The sequence below is a fragment of the Nicotiana tomentosiformis genome, chromosome 5 (assembly GCF_000390325.3).
Source record: "Nicotiana tomentosiformis chromosome 5, ASM39032v3, whole genome shotgun sequence".
Taxonomy (NCBI): Eukaryota; Viridiplantae; Streptophyta; class Magnoliopsida; order Solanales; family Solanaceae; genus Nicotiana; species Nicotiana tomentosiformis.
In genome coordinates this window covers 86,055,824-86,063,847 of record NC_090816.1, presented here as the reverse complement: position 1 = coordinate 86,063,847, position 8,024 = coordinate 86,055,824, and the positions used below count along the sequence as shown (strand labels likewise).

The 8,024-nt window shown below is 35.9% G+C and overlaps 1 long non-coding RNA gene across 1 annotated transcript; it reads right to left on the bottom strand.

Annotated features, from left to right (window-relative positions):
* Positions 1 to 714: 714 nt before the first annotated feature.
* Positions 715 to 4,961, bottom strand: LOC138891561 (uncharacterized). The gene is made up of 2 exons (XR_011407888.1): positions 4,584 to 4,961; positions 715 to 980 (listed from the first exon to the last, which is right to left on the bottom strand). It is a non-coding gene; the product is annotated as an uncharacterized lncRNA (long non-coding RNA).
* Between the last annotated feature and the right edge of the window lie 3,063 nt (positions 4,962 to 8,024).

Sequence of the window (8,024 nt, the reverse complement as noted above, 5' to 3'; positions counted from 1 at the left end):
TATAACTTGCTTTCTTTAAATATCAATGTTCGAGAAGAAAGTGATGTAGACGACAATAGGAATGGAAAATATGGCAAACTGTAACACCTCAAGCGTTTTTTTTAGTGTCAGGCTTTTGAGGTAATATCTAGCCTCAATCGAGCTTTCCAAAAAACAGAGAAATCAGTTTTACAACAGTTGAAAAAGTTTCTGAACAAAAGGAAAACCATTTTCAGTTTGTTTTCTTGATGAATACCTTATTGAAGAACATAAACCCATTGCCAAGCTATATATAGGTTGAAAAACCTCTAGGCATACTTATACTCCAACCCTTTGTGAGATTCTTACTGGGTTATTTCCTGTTACCAAAACGATACAAGTGGGAGGGGATGGTTCATGGTTAAGACTTCAGCATTTAACAGATAGGTATGAACAGTCTTTTAGAGTGGGATGCTCTAGTGGTGAGCACTCTCCACTTCCAACCAAGAGGTTGTGAGTTCGAGTCACCCCAAGAACAAGGTGGGGAGTTCTTGGAGGGAGAGAGCCGAGGGTATATCGGAAACAGCCTCTCTACCCTTGTATGAACAGTCTTTCAGAAAGCCTGCTCTTTGTTAGAAAAATCCTTCCTTTACAAAGAGGACTATGCTCTTGCACAACCCCTAGACCTCCTTTTCGTGCTGATAATGAGAAAAGTTCTCTTTTAGAGGAAATGAAATTAAAAACGGAAACCATTGCTAAAATAACCTGCCTTGGACATTATAACAGAGTAAGTATAAGTGTTTCTTATTCAATGGAATATCTTTATCATGTTGTCACACTTGTACAAATGATAAGTATCATGAAATGAAGCACACAATTTTAGCATCCAAATATATAAGGGAAAATGATCAACCACAGCTAACCACAATTGTTGCTTCGTAACAAGACTAGTAATCTTTTGTTCCAAAATTCTTGCACCAGAGTTGAGAAGGAATGGGCCGTACTGGATGATGTGGCCTTTGCTGCAAAATAGAAACCTTGTTATCACATGAATGCAGATCAAATATTTTGCAAAGTGCACACACGAACTCATTTTAATAGGTGGTATGGTTGGTTGCATAGGAAAAAAAATCCTAACATAAAATTCTGCGCAACCAATACAACTTTTCATTGCAATATAATACTCTGCATTACTAATCTAGTCTCTACATAACTAATACTACAAAGTTCAGTCTCCGATATAGAAAAATGTTATCTGCATAACTAATGCAGCATTTGGTTACAAATACCGACATAACTCATTTCTTTTCAAAAGAAAAGTACCAACATAACTCATGTAAATCTATATACTCCGTATTATTTTATAAGGAGAAAAACGCTTAGTAAGAATATGTGCTAGAATAAGAGTATCCAAAGACAAATATCTTTTTAATGTAGACAATCACTACATAATAATCTCGTGTTATTATTTGTCGTATAATAATCTCTATATTATGATTCATTGTATAACAACCCCTACATTGTTATTTACTGCACAACAATCCCAACATTATTTGTTATCACATAACAATCTTCTGTTATAATCCCTGCATAACAAGTACATGAATCAAACGGCCTTAACAGTATCAAATCAATAAGAAAAAGAGGAGCAATAGAGCAACCAAGAAGAACACTGATCATTCTAAAAGAATTATATTAAGTTGATCAAAGGCTAGAACAACCATTTACATAAACAAATAAAAAGATTCAACAAGACATCATCTTTGAACTGAACCTTCAAATTGAACAAACAAACATAAATAACCATTTTTTTCAGGTTGACTGAGCCTGTTTTTGCTCCAGCCAGACGTCATATACTTTTAAAATTTTCAATCTATTTACATGTACACTTAATAAAAATTTTGTTTAAGAATTGATCATTTTACAGCAATTACTAATTGATTCAATCCAATAATATGAATGACAAATCATCTAGGCTGAACTTTTTTGCAAGAAACGCTGCCAGGAGTTTCTTGCAAAAAATATGAATAACAAATCTCTACAACGTAATCATTCTTTCCTCTGTCTTGCTACACCTCGACTAATCCTTCGGGTAGCCTATCCAGCACGCAAGCAGCCAAGCACAAGTTACCAAGGTAATCTTACTCACCAAGGTTGGAGCAAATGACTCACACTAAGTGTTATAACTGCAATTCAAACTAGGGATCATCAGGTTACTACTCTCATGTCTCAACCACTAGGCCATCCCCTAGGGGACTCGACAGAAGCATGGATATTTCCCTCTCAAGTCGGCCAGTCAAGGTGAGCTGGAGGAGGACAGATCAAACAAGGGGGGAGAGTTTCCCGACGTGATATTAAGACTTACATCAAGGTCTTACAATAAACATCTCATGGATAGATGAGATGTTTACCTATGTCTATAAGTAAGATTACCGGGAATGTCCAAAAGCCACTCACAGCCTCAAGTAAAAGATGGATATGGTACTTTCTTTTTATAAGTGAGATGATTGTAATCTTACCTTACATAAGTTTTCGTCTCGATTAGGTTCCCAGGCAAGTGATCTCAGTCAAAGCAATTGGATGTCATTGTAGCATAATCAAATTCTATTGATGCCAGATTTTGTTAGCTCCAATTATTTCTGAAAAATCATAGTAGGCAGCATCTAGAACAGACTTTCACATGCAATATTAAGCCTACTATGATTGCGAATCATCAGTCCATCAGCTATAACAATTGCATGCTATACACATTTACGAAACTAAATAACGTCACACATAGCTGACAGGCTTCTGAAAGCAATTTCTTTCTTGGAGATTAGGCTAGGGTTTCTTTTTCTTTCTTTCTTTCTTTCTTGGAGATTAGGCTAGGCTAGCAATTTCTTTTGGCTGGTCGTGGGGTTTAAAAGTCAAAATAGGGCCTCTAGATTCAGTGTTTTTTACAGCGAAAAGGCTACTGAGATTTTAAGTAAGAAGTGAACTGCACTTTGTTTTTACATAACGGTTTACGGGCCAACTTGCGTGCACCTCGATTATTCCACTATTCCACTAGGTACCTACTATCTACTACCAAAACTGCAATAGAGTAACTCTGCCTAATGCCCCCAAGACTAAGGCAGATGGAAGTAAATCACTTGGTGTGTTTTATCTCCAGTGGTAGTTGAACCCTAGTCTCTCATAGTTTAACTTCATTGACCATTAGACCACACCCTTGGGTGCTAAGCGAATTTCACACTTTCCCGAAACACAATCTATAACAAACTATAAAAATTACTCAATATATATGTGCGAATAACAACATAACTGCAACTAACATTACTATTTTTTTACAACGAAGAAATCTCCAACGACCAGTGGCGCACAACCCCTCTACTCCTTCTCCACTTACATATCAAGCTTTTGTCTATGGCAGGGTTCAAACCCGTGATATGCGCCTAACCCACACATCACGCATTGTGCTCTTACCACTACACCAAAACCCCGGGGGCTGCAACTAGCATTAACATTTCAACATCAAATGTAGAATATCGACTATACTAATCTACAACACAAATCAAGCATAATCAAAATGATATCATAGCAAGCTTTTGAGAAATATTACCTTAATTACAAAGTTGAGTTTTAGTTTCAATTAATCAGCCATAAAAAACAATTAGTTCGCAACATTCAACTACATGTTAAATGCTTTAGATAAATTACTATCATGGCTTGAGGATAGTAAACAAAACATAAATAAATAAAAAAAGTGTTGCTACCAAGAACGAGACCCAAAAAAAAGGATAAAGAAGATAAGCCTAGAACAGAATAGCAGAAGAAGAGGATTCACATGCCAAAAAATATGTCATGGTGAACAACAATATGAAGAACAAGAAGCAAATTCAGAGAGACAGATAAACATAAATGATTGAAGAAGAGTCACTAAAAACCAAATAAGAAGAAGATGACAACGAAGAAAATATTGAAGCATACTGTAGAAGAGTCCTAGTACTCGGATACCAAAAGGTCTTATTTTTCCAACTCCTTTTCTTTTGTAAACTCTAATATTAAATTCAAAGAACCACCACTTGTGCCTCACTGTCTGAAGTCGCATCAGTTCACCCATAATAAGTAATAATCCCTTCCTTCACATTTCTCCGTCGCTTTCATTTCCTACTTCTTACATTCATCACTGAAGCTAAAGCTGCAGATACATTTATACTCCTAATTCCTACCACTACACTTCTAGCAAATATATTTACCTCAAAGCATGGTATGTTCTCAGAGAATTAATTTCCCAGGATCAAAAGAACTCATATTTGAGTTCATTAACCAACTTCAACAATCAATTGTATCAAGAATAAGAAATCCTGCTTTCTGCCAAACGGAATATAAATACTATTCACCATATGATGAGATTGTTTTAATTTCACTTCACCACACATGCTGAACCTGAAGATCCTAAACTCATTGCATCAAACAAATACAAAGTACAAAAATCAATTTTCACCCCAAAGCTAACGCCTTTATCCAATTTCACCAAGATCAATCTCTAACCAAAATTAAAGCACAATATGTGATTTCAATCTTGAATCTCAAATTGTTACGAATATATTTCACATAAAAAATAAGTGAAATTTGGAGATACTGACCTCGAGTTCGGCGGATTTCAAGGCGACAGGGATACATATGAGCACGATTCCAGCGAGAGCAATGGCAGTGTTACGCTGCCAATGCTTGGGCCTACAGTAGGGCCCACCACTCATGCTCCAGACCTTAGTCCTGAAGTCCACACCATGTCCATGGGCGTGATCTCCTCCGCCGGCCATTTTTCTTCCACAGCTGATAAGATGCAGAATTATGCGAACGAATTTGACTGGATACAGAATTTTAAAAAGAAATAATTTTTTTTATAATTTGTGGTGTGCGACTAAAGAGCTCAAAAAAATCACCCAACTAAAGGTCACTTTTTTTTTTTAATCACAAAAGTTCTCTATTTCTGTCATCTTACCCACAAGGTCACGCACTACACTTTTTTACTTTTTATTTAAAGCTAAATATTTAAAACATAATAAGGCACCAATTAAAAATATTTTTGATCTGCTCCGAGACACGACCCGATATCTTTTATACCAAATTTACTTATTTTTAGTCTCATTAAAAAGGTAATTTAGTGTGAGCAAAAGACAACATTTAAAGGATCATTTGACGCGAGCTAAAGTTCACCATCGTTTAATCAACTAAAAATATTCATTATCTGGTGAATTTATGGCAATTATAATGAGCAAAAGATATCAATTGGACATTGCAGAAATATTTCTGTGATATGCTAGATAAAAAGAGTATTGTTAAGATAAATGAAACAGTACTATTAAAAAGATAAGTTCAATATAAATAATTAAAATTAAAAATTAAAACCAACAAATAAATGCCTCTGAAAATTGAAACTTGCAATCTGTGGTAGCATTAATAAGAAAACGAGTAATAGACCAAAGGCACTCTGAATTATATCATATTAATAATCTTCTCCAAAGGTTTGATCTTCCTCAAATTAGTGCCTTTCCTAAATAATTACCTTAGTCAAGTGACCTTCGAAGTAATAACTCAATATTTATGTGACCGTAAAAGCTTCTGATTAAGAATAAAATTAAAATTTTAAATTAAAAATTTAAAAATTTAAAAAGTAATTATTTTTTTTGGAACAAATTAAAAGGAGCTTACATCAATTGAAGTAGAAGGTACAATATTTTTGGCTTTTTTACACGCTTGATCTTTTTTTAACTATAATTTTTTTTTAAATAGCAACATTTATTCTTTATTCCATAAAGAGCACTTTTTATTATTATTAGCATATTATAAAAATTAAGCTCAACATTTAATAAGTTAACTGACTCACTAATCACAGGAAGTACTTTTTTTGTCCATCTCCATTCTCCCTTTCCAACATTCATCTTGTTCACTCTATTTTTGAAAATCTGATGCATATGTGTAACGACCTGGCCGGTCATTTTGAGTATTATAACCTCGTTCCCCCATTTACTGCTCAATTTATGCTTTATAGTTGTTTTATGACTTGCCGGGTTAGTTGGTTCGGGTCATGAAGGAATTCGAAATGAAATGAGATACTTAGTCTCATAATTGAAATTTTAAGTTAGAAAAGTTGACTAGATGTGGACCTATGTGTAAAAGACCTCGGATTTGAATTCTGATAATTCCAACAACTCTGTATGCTGATTTTGGATTTAGGAGCGTATCCGAAAAATTATCTGGAGGTCCGTAGTGGAATTAGGCTTGAAATGCCAAAAGTTTAATTTTTGAGAAATTTGACTGGGGGGTTGACTTTTTGATATCGGGGTTGGAATCTGATTCTGAAAATTAGAATACCTCTGTTATGTCATTTATGACTTGTGTGCAAAATTTGAGGTCAATCGGGCGTGATTTGATAGATTCCGGAGTCATTTGTAGAAATTAGAAATTTAAAAGTTCATTAGGCTTGAATTGGAGTGTAATTCATGGTTTTAGCGTTGTTTTAGGTGATTTGAGGATTCGACTAAGTTCGTATGATGTTTTAGGACTTGTTGGTATATTTGGTTGAAGCCCCGATGGGCTCGTGTGAGTTTTGGATGATTAACGGATCAAAAATTTAGACTTGAACAGTTGCTGAAATTTTCTGATATCTGATGTTGTTTTCCTTCTACGCGATCGCGTGAATGTATCTGCGATCGCGTAGGCTTAGTTGGTTAGTGGAGGTTTTTGTTCTACACGATCGCATGGGGATATCTGCGATCGTGTAGGGTTAATTTGAGCCAGTGATATTTTGTGCTTCGCGATCGCGTGAAGCGGGACGCGATCGCGTAGCTATGTGAGTTTGTTATTCGCGAACGCGTGAAGAAGGTCGCGTTCGCGTAGAGGAAATGGGGCAGAAATGGAAATCACGCATTTGTGCTTCGCGATCGCGTGGTTAGGTCCGCGATCGCGTAGGTCTGTGATATTGTGCATCGTGATCGCGTAGGAAAGTCCGCGATCGCGTAGAGTTAAATCTGGGCGATAGAAAATTATTCTTCGCGATCGCGTGGGAATGTTCGCGATCGCGTGGGAATGTTCGCAATCGCGTAGAGCAAATGTCTGGGCAGAGAGTTTAAGTTCTAAAAGTGGGACGAAGTCCCATTTTCAGTTTTTGACGGATTGGAGCCCGGGAAGAGGCGATTTTCGGGAGTTTTTTAACGAAACCAATGGGGCAAGTGTTCTTAACTCAATATTGTTTAAATTACATGAATCCATGGTTGTTTTTATCATTTAATTGATGAATTAAGTTGGAAAAGTTTGAAAACCCTCTTGGTTTAAATTGAAGATTTGAGGGTCGAGTTGGGGCCGGATTTTGATAAAATTGGTATGGTTAGACTCGTGGTTGAATGGGCTTTCAAATTTTATAACTTTTGTTGAGTTCCGATATGTGGGCCCCACGGACAATTTTTGAGCTAAATTTCAGATTTTTTTTATGTAAAATTAGCATTTTCTTATGGAATTAATTTCAATGAATTTTATTGACTGAAACAAATTATTTATGGCTAGATTCGAGGCGTTTGGAGGTCAATTCACGAGGAAAGGACATTGCAGAATAAGAATTTCACGGCTTGAAGTAAGTAACAGTTTTAAATCTTGTCCTGAGGGTATGAAACCCCGGAATTTTGTGTCATGTGATTATTTTGGAGATGATGCACATGCTAGGTGACAGGCGTGTGGGCGTGCACCGAGGAGATTGTGACTTAGTCCGTCCCGTAAAAACCGTATAGTTGAATAATTTATTGTTAGCTATATTCTCTCTATGTGTTGAATAAATTTGACTGTAAATCATGCTTAGGCTATGTTATAGTATTGTTGGAACTCGTAGAGGTCGCGTACTTGTTGAATTATTTACTAAATATTATCTTGTACTCGGTCATGATTTTTCTTGCGTATTATACCTCAGTCTTTCTAGATATTTATTGATACACTATGTTATCTTTGTTTGGACTGATCTTTGTGATTTCTAAGAGCCCGAGAGACTAGAGAGGTTGAGGAATGAGTAAGGCCGAGGGCTTGTCGGTGAGGTA